Genomic DNA, 13961 nt, shown 5'->3' on the forward strand with positions numbered 1-13961 from the left:
AGCTGAATCTGTTGTGAACAGCAGATCTGATGCATGCAATGATCCTTTTGAATGCTCAAATGTAGAAAAAGGATCTCTGAAGACTGTCAAGCATTGATAGTAATGTATGATCAAACTAAACATCTTAACGATTGATCATGACTAGCGTTTGAATTACTGTGTAGATAATATAGTATGACATATTACTGTTTGGTATTAAACTAAGTGAGAACAGATGCTTTTGAATGGTTAAAAAAAGATTTATAAAAATTGACAAGCATCTGCGATCAAATGAAGAACTTGGTTCTTTGGTGTAGTCAAAATATTTCGAGCTTGACATTTATACAGCCTACCATTGCATTCAAAACAAGGTTTTCAATTAAAACATGTATACGTGAGGAGAGTTTGTCATTTTGTCATCTCATAACTCCATGTTTTGTCATTTCAGTAGCTTGGTTACATGATGTCTGATAAGATATTAATAATCCGACTCATAACTTGATAAGAATAAAAAGCTTTCATGAAATCTGCTCAAATGGAAGAAAGTGTGCAAGACTGTCCCAGCTCTTAAAAACTCCAGTGCCCTTAATGCACACTAAATCCACATTGGAGCGGTATTTCATTCTCAGTGTATCCCATCATGCATCATGTTCTGGAAATAAATCATGAGACTTTTTGACAAGATCTTGCTAGAGGTCACAGAAACCTTTGTATGTTAGATATTACATTAATTTGTTGCACATTTTACTGGTACAAATGAGTAGGCTTATTGTGATAACTTTTTTGTACAACATCTGCAACTGCTTTTTTTCACTTAATTAGAAGCACCACAAAATTAAATAGTGCCATCTGTTATAGTGAACAGATCTTTAGAGGTTAATTTTAAAATGCAAAGTATTGAAAATAAAAATAAAGCTCTATATGCTTGATTTTTACACTATAAGTGCATCCCATTAAGTAATAAAAAGTTCTCCACACACTTCTGTGCCTTGTCCAAATACCCACAAGGCTACTTGAGACAGGAAGAAAGTGTGCAAGACTGTCCCAGCTCTTAAAAACGTCAAAGCGCAGTGTCCTTAACGCATACTAAATCCACATCTCAAATGCCTATTCAAGGCTTAGTGTATCCCATCATGCATCATGTTCTGGAAATAAATTGTGAGACTTTTGTCACAGAAACCTTTCCGATGTTATTATTATTTTATTTATTTTTTTGCATTCATTTGATATTTCTACATTAAAATGTTATATTTAAGCTTAACATTTATGCACAATCCATCTATGAATTTTGTTGATAGTGATTTCATTCGATTGTTAATAGCCAGCGTGTCTTTGCAAGCAAGTGTTTAAGCGTTCAGAAAGTAACAAATCCTACTGAACCTCATCACTTCCACTCAGTTTCATTTGTTTGGCCATTTTAATAATATCCCTAGCAAATAGTGACTGTAATAACTGGTGATTTTGTTTGTGAGAAACACATTTTGAAAAGTGGTTCTCCCGGGTTTCCGTAGTTGAAGCACCTCATGGCTTTAAAAGAAAACTGACCTAAAAAATCTAATTTCCAATAAAAATGTAACAATAGTCAAAAATAATCCAGTTTTATTAAAATTAATAGTTTACTGAACCTTTAGACAAGATATGACATGCAAGAAATATGCAAAAATATGGTAATCTAGTGCAGAAAAAAAAATAAAGATGAAATTCTAAATCAGATATATTTTTAACAGTTAATCTATTTACGTAAAATGCATATAAATGTCAGCTGTCACTCTGTATCTTCCAATAATATCTCAATAAGATGATATTTAAATGTTTAATTTTAAAAAGCTGTGTAGTTTTATTGTAAGGAGCAAATTGCAGACACAAAGTACAATACAATGAAAAATTAAGAAGAGGTGAATAAAGTATACAGTATACATGTATAGTATTCCAGTGAATGTTCATCTTGAAGAAATATTAATATCAAGATAAGTTATTATGTTTACTTCATAAAAAAAACATTAGAAAGACACGTAAACCGCAACCAGAAGATTCTTACAATTATACTAAAAGTCCCTTTAACTTGTATGAACTTTAAGGTAGATGACAGAAGGTATGCATTAGATTGTGTACAACATTTTATTTTTTTTTCAGCAAAGTTTGATAGAGTTGATCAAGTACTGGAGGCATATAGGGTTAAAAAGGGCTTATATCTTTTCCTAAAGCAGAATATGATGTCTCAGCGGGGTGGTTGTTAGCGATCTGAAAACCCACGGTGGCAATCAAAGGGGATGGTTTTCCTTAATGACATACTTAATGATGTGAGCTATATGCACTTCTCCTCATCTCTCACACTGACACCTTCACGTCTCTGAGCTCTGAGCCGTTCTACAGCAGTGTCCCCTGAAGACACATATGTGGAACGGCATCACTTAGCGGCCTGCTGTGGCTCTCCTGTAAGAAAATCATATAAAACTAGTTCAGTGTGGCACAGAAAGAGTCACGCTATCTGTTATCTTAATGAGAAGCAACCAGTCCGGTTTCAATTCACACTGCAGGCCAAGCTCATTCATTCCACTTCCATTTGCATAAGGAATAGAGAACAGGGAGAAATTAGTCCACATGTGCGGAGTCAAATCATCATGCTATCTTTTCTTGTTTTAAGTAACCATTAATGCTTTCACAGGCTCCCACTTCACTCGTTTACTGTCAGGAATAAATGTATGTATCTATGAATACAAAGGCAGGGGTGAGATGGGGGTCACATACCTGAATCTGATGTGCATCTAAACCTTCAGGTGCTGTTTATATCAGCTTTCAAATACAGATGCTTTGTAGTGTGTTGACTGAGAAACTCCTTTGAGATCATCCTACCTGTGAACTCTCCAAAGGTTAAACCAGAGCTCATTAATATTAATGCTGTAATGTGATTCGACACTGAAGAAGTGTTGCAGAACAACGTGAGAATGATATAATTAAGATTCATGAGCTTATGATTTATTTGCATCCTGCTTCTGGTCTTCTGCTCCCACTCAGCCAATCAGACGAGATCTGGACTGACATGCTGCTTTCTGATTGGCTGCTTCTATCATTTCCATCGCTTACCTGCAATATGACTTTACTCTGAAAAGTCCTAACAAAACTGTAGCTTTAAGAGATTCAAACTGCATTATACATTTCTATGCCATATATATCGGGAACTTTATATTCTGGGGAAAATTCAGCTATTTAAGAAATGATGTAATGTCAGCATGCCCCAACCAGACCAGAAACAGTGATACTGTGGGAGGAAAAATACATATAACCTTAATACAAACCAATTAACAAATATTCAGAATTATGTGTTGGTTAATTAAAGGAATGGTTCACCCCCCAAAAATGCATGCCATAATTTTTCAGAAAGAACATGTGCCCATTATTATAGTTTTTCAGGCATAGAATCACACACCCAAAATTTGGAATTGGAATGAAGTTGCTATTCATTAAACTTGGCCTAATTCACACCCAAAAATCATTTAAACCTGTTGCAGCACAATCGGTTCTGAGACATCCAGTATGAGATGGCATGGTATTATTCACTATTTGTTATTCAAACCAAGCACTGCAAATCTTGAATACTACTGTATATGTGCGGATGCTTAACACTGTGCTTCTGGGAGGAAGAAGCACAGACTCAAATGCAGGTGAAAAGGACATGTTACCTTGGAGGATTTTATTGGGTTTAACTCAGGGAATTTAAATGCAGTGGTGAATGTGAGATAAGTCTTAAGAGTGCTGGAGGATGACTGTGTGTCCTCTGGGATTGAAAGATTCCTCTTAGACCCGGAGAAAGTTTGGAGGTAGGTGTCCAAGGGGACGTAGTGACCCAAGAGATAAGCAGAAGAAAGCCCTTCCTTGGAAACAAGGGTTTTCTGGGGTTCAGAGAGAACACAGTGGCCTTTGTGTGGAGATTACATTCACCTTTCTGACTTGAGTTTGGTGGTCACATCTTCTCATTAAGATCAAATAGATGCAAACACTTATAGTAATAAACTACGCAATCCTACATGTTATATTTATGTATGATTGACCAATATTCATTACAATAAAGCAACGGTAAAGTTTTACTTGGAAATATCGGTTTAAAATCATTCTGATGGTATGTATCACTTTCTTTTTCTTTCCCACGCTCTTCCCAAACATCTTATGTGGGTGTATGTACTGTAGGTTTAAGTTAAAACTGTGTAATCCAAAGGGATTTTTTAAACATGCAATTCAAATGCATACTGTTACGTCCTGTGACGTAGGTTGTACTGTTCTGGGGTCAGTCAAGAGCTTTTGTTTGTTCTCAGTCATCTTTTCTCTTCTGTGCTGTGCTGATAGGAGCTGATTACTGACACCTGATACTCGTGATGACCAATCAACTCATTCACTGGCTCCTCCAGAGAGAGGAACCAGCTATAAAAGCACCGAGAAAGCACAGTTGGGAGAGAGAGGAAAGGAGAAAGATTGAGCCATCTCCCTCTCCCTGCATGGACCCTCTCTGCAGCCCCAGACTAGTGTTGTGGTTTTGGTACTGTTGTTAGTTGATGCCTAATGCCAATTTTGTGCTAGAGTTTCAGTTTGTGTACTGTTGCTTGCTGCTCCCACCTAGACTGTTGAACTCCACTCAATATTGCTAATACTTCTGTAGTCCTGTCTTCAATATTTAAGTTGTCTACTTTATAACTTGTAGGGAGGAGGGTGCCCATTTCTTTTAACTCCTTTTCTCCTGTTTTTTTGGACCAGTTAGGTAGTTAAGGAAGTATATTGTCTTTTTGTTATTTATTTTTCCCTGTGCTAGGTAAGTTAGTTTCAAAATGGAGTAAGCTGCTGTTTTGTTTGTTATTTTGGCTATGCCCCCTCCTGAAGCCTGTTTTCTTTGTTCTTGCTACTCCTGCATGTATTAAAGTATAATAAATCGAATTATAGTGGATCCTTTGGTGGTTGGCAGTGTTCTTCAGAGCTGGGACTGGGACGAGAGGCTCCATGTGGATTTTCCTTTTCTTTGTTACGTATTCCTCCATTCCCCTAGACTAGTTAAAAAGTGGGAACGTAACAATTGGGGGCTCGTCCTATGCATGTTCGAGTTACAACTCTTGTGAATCTTCTAGGAATTGGGTAAGTTTTTTGTTTGGCTGCTTCGAACTTTGATGGGTGAGGAAGTTCCGTTGTGTTTTTGAGGAAAAAAGAATTTAAATTTGTGTGTGTGTGTGTGTGTGTGTGTGTGTGTGTGTGCAGTGGCAAGTTGAGAATATGTACTCATGATATTCTGAACACAAATTAGTGGACAGACTTGCCAGGGACGATGCTGATCTTCAACTGCTCAACACAACATCCTGAAGATCGATTAATTGCTGTCAGTGGGATTCTAGACTTCTTAAGGGAAGGAAAGCACACTGACATGTGCATGCCAAAAAATACAGTGACCACATAAAGGAAAAGACAGATTTCTTGTGTAATAATTAAATCATTAAAAGCAATCTGTGGGCCTTCTGTAAAACAGGGCCCATGACAGTGTGGTCTGTGATTTTTATCTCTGGGGAGGCATCTAAAGAGTTTGATTGTGCCATCACTCTGTGCTGAGAGAATACAGAGCTCTGTGTGGGTGAGACGGGCCCTGATCTTACATGCTTTTCCCTGGTGATTTTTTTCAATCGTAGGAAGAACGCGAGAGAAAAAGGTTTTTCAAGCTCTGTTCCATTTGTCACTGCGTTCCTGTCTCTCATACCCCACAATCCTCCCACCTTCCCGTCTTCTTCTGTCGCTCACCGGTGACAGATCAGCCGTGACCTCGGTGTATGAATACAGAGCGAAACTATAAGCTCGAATTCAAATGTTCCCAGTAATTGTTTTCCATCCAACTCGCCGGTTCCTTTTTGTCACTAGCGTTACCAAACGTGCTTTTCCATTTGGTGAGACATTATGAATGAATGACTGTAATTATTTTCTATCTGGATCAGTTAAGCACATTGAACCCAGGCTGCAGGTTCGTGGAAGTGACAGAATCTAGTGAAAGCATCATTATTGGGCCGTGACAGCTCTTACTGTAGCTGTAGCATACATTAGAATAAGTGTGACCGCCTGTTTCACGAGAGATAATGAAGTTGACGCTAGGAGACTTGTAGCACTTGTGGAGCTGGAAGAAGACTCACTTTTCTGGCACGCTGTGCCACGTTTCGCCTGCTTATCGAGTACGTTATCCGAATGTCTGCAAGCGGCAGTAAAAGAGGCAAATCTCTGACATATAGTGCTTTGAGTTGCTCCCGCTAGGTAACCATTTCCATGTCTGGATGGTGTCTATCAGTTGGGAAGATTTCTGCTCAAGCCCCTCTCTAACTCAGCTATTTGAATGCATTCTTGGGTTTCCTAAAGCATATGGGTTGATTGCCTGTTTCCTGATTTTGATAAAAGGAATAGTTCTCTCCAAAATGTAAGATTTGAAATGTTTTACTCACCCTCATTTTGTTCCAAACCTGTAAGCTTGTAAGCTGTTACTTTTGTGAAACACAATAGAACTGATATTATTTCCGTAAAAGGATAGTATTGTTGCCAAATTGCAGCAACGAGCAATACATTCAAATTTTGTTCCAAACTAACAAAAGACTTAAATATAAAGCAATGAATTTCGTGAGCGCCACATGGAACAGAACAGAGAATCATCCATTTTTATTGCTCTGTACATAGCGGCTTTCTTCCAGGATAACTGTATGTCCGAGAATAGCAAGTTGGCTTGATGAATAATTGACTAAAGGAAGTCTCAGTACATGTGAGATGATGAAAAATGCATGCATGGGACTTTAAGAGAGCTGGCTAAACAGGATGTTAAACATGATAGCCGGCCCACAATCTCCAGAGCTGACACAGGTCTAACATTTGACGCATACAGCTAAAAAGTGCAGCATTAAATGCTTATCGCTTTGTATTTTACTTGATTAAAGAAATTGTTAACTCAAATATTATGATTCTGTCATTATTTACCATTCTTCGATGGAAAGAAGGGTAAATAATGTAGAAATTAGGAATATCTCTTTTCAATGTACAGAGTATACATTTTTTTTTACAAAATAATGAGGAAAATATTATTGGGGGTCACATTACTGAGTCCTGATACGTTCACTTCATTTGCATTTAAAGCAGTTCCTTTCAACTCGCTTCTCTTGAATGAGCCCAAAATATTTGAAGTACATCCTAATATCAGAAATATGAGGACATGCATTGTTAACTAAAAGCTCACTGAGTAGGACACAAGCCCAAAGCTCTTAACCGTCCTCAATATATAATGAAGATATAGGTCTATTACTTTCTTTCCAGTAGTGACATTTACTATGTATCAAATGCGGGCCCTCATTCACTGCCACCCCTACAGAGCAAATCCATTTCCTCCTATGATTAATTTCATTGTTGCCGGGTATATTATTATTCTCCTATTCTGCTCAGTCTGGGTCCGGGGCTCAGGCTTGATTTGTAATTCTGCTTGGGTTTGGCTGTTGTTAGGAGGTACATGCTCACCAGGGCTACACGCTAATAAGATTCCAGCACTCGTTTCTCCTGTCAGAACCCAAAACATCATTTCAGAGCCAGGTTATTATGGCGACACAATGCCCTCCCGGATAGCGGGTCACAGTGGATTATTGCACAATTATAACGTATCAAACCTGGAACACTGCAGTCCAAAGCACACAGGTAATCACCATTTACACTGATTAAGAATGAGCCATTTCTCTAAAATAATGGTCAATGAATTTGATTCACTTATACAGTAGGTGAGTACCCATGGATTTCCATAACAATCTCATCATGTCCTAATTATGATTGTATTTTGATCTCAAGAAATGACCAGCCATGCACGCTTGTTGCACAAAAAACTTCAGGTAATCCTATACAGTCAGCGTGCAAGATAACAATTTTGTCCATTGCACTCGCACAGGTGAGAGTCTGCCATTTCCCAGCACCTCTGTTGGCCAGTCTCTGGTCTGGCGGTTGGTGTCCAGCATAATTGGTGCATTACTGCCACAATCTGCTCCGGAGTGTGGATCAGATAATAAGTTTACTGGCTAATTCATCCAATTCCCTCCCTCTCCCCCAAGCATACAAATCCACACACTTCATTTGTTTACTACTCCTAGAACTCCTCATATTCTATTAAAAACCCCTGTGTCTCTTAAGAAATCCATGAGAATTATAGTCTGTGCCGTATGTTGTGTGCTCAATAGCCCTTTTAATGTCATGTCCAGAAACCTCTATCTCTCTCTCAACTTATTCCTCATCAACCCTCTCTGAACATCATACCTGCTGCATCTCAAGACCACATGTCACAAAGTGTCACAAAAGTACTAAGAGGAAACAGCCAGAGCCAATAAGAAAACATCATAGAGAAAACACACGCAAAAGTCATTTAAAAGTCATCGTAAAATAAAAGTACTTAAAATGATTCACATTTATTAATTACTTAGAACACTCAAGCAATACCATACCAACCCTCAAGCAACACCCTAACAACCTCCGATGACTGCATTTGCCAAAAGCACTGTAAACCTCAGTAGATTGTAAAGACTTTTGGTGGCAGTGGTTTCTATGATCTAGTATTTACGCTTGCAATGCTTTTGGGAAATGGAGCCCAGAACAATGTCCAGAACACACGAAACATCCTTGTAAACTATATCCCCTCCAACTATTCAAACTACACAAGACTTATGAGCTTCAGACTGTTGTAAACATCCAGACAAGAACAACATTAGTTTTAAAGGTATAGTTCACCCCAAAATGAAAAAGAAAATAATAATAATAATTTACTCACCCTTAAGTTGTTCCTGTCACAGCTGCTGCTGTTTTGTGGTGTTTCCTTTTCTTTTCTCTCTAAAGTTTGTTTTTAATCTCACTTTCTTAGTGCTACGCCATTGGTTCTGTTTCCTGCCAATCATTGTTGGAGGTGATGACGTCATTTGATTCATTCTGCCTGGCGATTAAAGGGATCCATAAAAGGAAGATGCTGACAATGCAAGGGGCCTTGCTTGTTGTCTGTTGCTATTCTTTTTGTTATTGTGATTTTTAGCCGATGCTTGATGCTAACTTTGTACATTGTCGGTTAAGTTGTTTTTGTATTTATTTGTGTGCATTATCAAAAAGCTCAGTTTGATCATTTAAACATCTTTTGTTTGGACATTTATGTATGTATACAAAAGGGGAGGGAAGGAAATGAAAGGTAAGAATATCACGTGATATACACTTTTACATCCTGCAGTGAACTTTTGTTATATACACAAGTTAAGGGACGTGTGTCACCTGCTGTACTTTTGTTTGAACTAGTGAGAGTAGCTTATATACTGTAGGGTATTTTCAGATACTGAAGATATTCTTTTCTTTCCTTTTTCTTTAGTTAGTGTAGAACTGAACGAGTTACAGGGTTATGTTTTGATTATTTCTTTTGTTTTATTGCCACCCAATTCCCTCCTTCCTTTTCCCTAGTTGACTGGGGTTTTATTATCTTTTTTCCTTTTTGTTACTATTTATGTAAATATTACTGTCAGTTGTTTTTGTATATAAGCTTTCCTACAATAACATCGTAAATAAACACTTGTTGTTTGTCTTCAGTGCTTTGTTTTTCATTGCTTACACTCGTAATGGACCGAAGTCAAACCCTGACAGTTAAATGTTATTCCCCATACCCCTTACGAACCACAGGGGATGTAACATTAAATGGGGGCTCGTCCGGGATCTTTATAACTTTCCCGAGATGTTGAGGTTTGATTTCGTATTGATGCCGGTTATGTAGGCTGGTGTGGTATTAATTTAGACTACCTGATTCCAGATAGAATTGATGCAGTGTGCTGGAGTGCGTGTAGTTTTGTGGATATATTTAGCAAGCATGGCTTTTTTTTACTTTTCTTAGTCATCCTAGTAGTGATGAACTGGAAAAGTAAAGGAAGGATGACATATAGCGACTCATTTCCAGGTCCGTGTTAAGAAATAATTAAAAGTGATGTTCAATTATTTGGTGGAGACCAGGGTGTTTTTAGAAACCGGGTTTGAGAGTGAGGGAGATGTTGTTTCTCGAGGTGCTGGTGTGTAGTTTCCTCGTATGGGAGCGAAGAGAGATTGAGATTATGGCTGGTTTTTAAACATTTTGTTTTAAAATGCAGAGAAGGGCATTTTTTTTTCCTTTTTTTTTTTTTTTGACAACTCCCATTAAGGAAACTACATTCAAGCAATGCACAGACTTCTGCTTTCTATTCATCCCTGTCGTTCTCCTGCAGAGGTGCGGTAAACATCTGTCTGAGCTGAAGTATAGGCTGATGAAAGTGCTTCCTGGAGATGTGGACTGATAAGTGCAGCGGCGTCTGGCTGTCATAGCTAAAGCAGGCTTGTTAGGGCTCAGACCTGAGAGGTCTAAACGGTCCCACTTTCAATTTCCTGCTCCAGTGACCCCTGCTTTCTCACGGCAGTTCCAGCTTTCTTCTCTAGGGGGGTTTGTGTGCATCAGACATCCACCATCTACTTCTACATACTGCTTTGCTATTCATTGAACACTGCACAGTATACACTGCCTTGTAATTTGTTCTTCTAAATGGTATATCCCATTCAGAAATTTTATATTTGACATGTATATATTATATATTATATATATATATATATATATATATATATATATATATATATATATATATATATATATATATATATATATGTATACATCTATATTAAGAGTGATATGGCCATAAATGTAATATATATTACATTCATATCACAAATATTACATATTGCATATATCGTCATCTACTGTATGTTAAAAAAAATATAAGTTTATAACATATAAAGTCCCCATTTTGTCTAGATTGTATAAAATGTTTAAAAGAATGGCAAGTTTATTATTATTTCTGCCGTTTTTCCTACATACTGCAGAAATAGTATTTCTTACTATTAGTATGCTACACAGGTAATGACTCGCAATCATAAAAACACATTTTCAAAACAACTTGCAGACATAATGACATATAATGCTCTTAGAGTGGATTCTAATGAACTCCCTGTGGATAAACGCTGATAGGAAGTACTTAACTCACTTCTAATGGACGTTTGACGTGGATGCATTACGGAGTAATTGTCTTATTGAAGATAGAGAGATGCAACTACTGTTGACTTTTAGTCATTGCTGCTTATAATGTGCTGGTCTTCTCCGATTGTCCTGCAGTTTTTATATTCCATGAGCATCGTTGAGCCCAGGTGGTTCATTAACCTTACCTGACCTCCATGCGGCTGTTGCATTGAATATTTACCGTAAACATGGAATGATATACAATACACTCACACATGATTACATCACCTTCTGTCCCAATGAGTATAAAAAATAACATACAGTAGGTGTAAAATAATAATTTGTAAATATTTATAACCATACACCGTGTAGCTGAATAGGAAACCAAATAAAGTTTGAATTCAGAGATCATCTTTTAAATGATCATACTAATATACCACAGCAGGTGTCTAAATATATGCAAAATAATTTTTAGATGTTGCAAATATAGCATCAATATTAAAATGAAAATGTATGTAAATATATTTGGACAAATCAGTGTTTGTAAACTTTTTGTAAAGCTCATGTTTCTATTATGATTTGATATTTCTTATAAACACGTATATAAAAGAGAATTTTGATACTTGCATACAATATAGTTAATAAATGAATATAGCTGCAGTAATATAAATGAGGCTATACAATTTCTTAACAGCTGCCAAACACAATATGGCATTCATATTTTCTCGAGTTACTGTAAAACTATTAGATAAAGTTTAACAGCGCAAAGTGAAGAGCACTTCACTATGTGTCTTTCCGGGAAAGGGTGACCCTGGGAAAAATAATGTATATTATTGAATAAACAGTATATTATTGGAAGCATTAAGACAGCACTTTAATTTCAACAATGCAATATAAGTGTTTTTAATAGCATGATAGCGAAGGGAATGATATGTTAACAAATGGGAACACCGAACCATAGAGGGTTAATATAAAAAGACATCAGATCATGGCACACATGACGAGGGTGGAGGTGTATATAGTATATGTGCATGCACTTCTGTGAGATCCTGGCTGGGTTTCCATTCATGAATTCTGTCAATACATCATGCATGAGGCGTATACGCCAGCCAAGCAGAAAGCATTTGCACTTACAGCGCTTCCTTCATTGCTCATTGTTATTATCTACAAACATACGGGAAGACTGGTCTCAGGACCACCGTTTCTCCTAATCTAAACTCAGACAGATACTATAGATAGATAAATAGATAGATAACCTGTAACCTGTCGGCTCGCAGATGAAGGTCTCTGAGGGTGTTTGTCACAGACAGGAACAGAATAACTCTGAGTTCATTGGTCACAGATAGAATGGTGCTTTTTATGCAAATAGATCTGCTTAATGGAATAGATCCGACCTTTCTCTACTCACAGGGGAGGCATGAACCCATGTGATGCAATTCTGCTCTGATGTAAGACTCGTTGTGCCAGACTAAATCACCATTTCAGTGTTTTCAAGGCAGACATTTCTGTTTTTCTCCTGCACCACTTTAAATGCAGACCTCATTCAAAAGGTTTTGTGGATCAACCATAATTTCAGTCTTGGGTGTGCTATCTATCTTTAGGGTTTTTATTTCATAAACACCTATATCCTCTAGTCGTTTGTTTCGAGCATTAAAGAAACGTACACAAACAAACATAGGAGTAGGAATTAATTAATAAATATGGTCATAAAGAAAAGTTAGAAAACCTCAAATGTATTGTGAAGTGATATGCTGTGAAATGCTATGTTGGGTTTATTTATGTCTTCTGGTTTGAAGAGGTTTCAGAAGCTGATAACAAGCTCAGTGTGTCACTGACAGTGGCCTGTGATGTCATGAGAACTTGAGGAAATGCAGGTTTCTTGTGTGTTATTTGCTGTGTGATTCTGTCCTCCAGGAGATCTGGGATTGGGAGCCGTTCCTGGACGCAAGTGTGGAAGCCCGTTTTGCTACGATATAAAAAGAGTAATTTTGAGTCTTTTCCCAGAATTGTGAGGGGAAAAAAACAAACAAACAAAAAAAAAAACGGACTTTGTGAGATTGAAAAACATAAATAAATCTGAATTCTGACATTTTCCATACACTCATATTTCTGACATTTAAACTTGCAATTTTAAAGAAAAAAATCAATTTGTGAAATGAAAATCTGCAATGACATATTTTAAACAAACCAAAATTTGAAGTGTGAAATATAAACTCAGAATTCTGTTTACACCTTGCAATTCTTTTTTATTATTGCTAAAAATGTACTTGTGATTTATAATTCAGACTTTTTTTCTTACAATTGCAATTTTACATCTTGCAATTCTGACTTTATATCTCACAATTCAGTTTTTTTTTTTTCAGAATAGTGACATACTGTACAAACTCAAAAAGACAAATTGCAATTCTGAGATTTTTTTTTTATTTTATTTTTTTTATATAAAATCTGAATCGTGAGGTCAGAATTTGGAGATAAAAAGTTGCAATTAACAGAAACAAACAATTGTGAGATATTAATTAGTAGTAGTAGTAGTAGTATTTTTTTTTTTTTCAAAATAGCAAGTTACAATTCTATGTTTATATCTTGTAATCATGAGTTTTATTCTCAGAATTGCAAGAAATTATCACATGGAAAAGATCACTTTTATTGCTTTGTCTTTTTTTTGTGACAAAAAAAAAAAAAAAAGTATAACAGGGATGCAGTGTTTCATGAGTCTGATTCCTATTCATCGTTCTAATCTTCATTCTTATTATGTAAAGCATAAAACCAGCCTCCTGTTCACTGCACACTAAAGCTGACAGGAAACACTGCATGGACAAAACAGGAAGGTTCCTGCTGTTACTCAGTAAGATCGTCAGAGATGTGCTGAAACATGCTCCCTGGAGGCTTGCGTCTGCCCCACATGGCTGATCTAATGCTCACGTCCTCCACGGGAACCTCGTTTTCTCCA

This window comes from Carassius gibelio, chromosome A6 (genome assembly GCF_023724105.1).
Source record: "Carassius gibelio isolate Cgi1373 ecotype wild population from Czech Republic chromosome A6, carGib1.2-hapl.c, whole genome shotgun sequence".
NCBI classification, from domain to species: Eukaryota; Metazoa; Chordata; class Actinopteri; order Cypriniformes; family Cyprinidae; genus Carassius; species Carassius gibelio.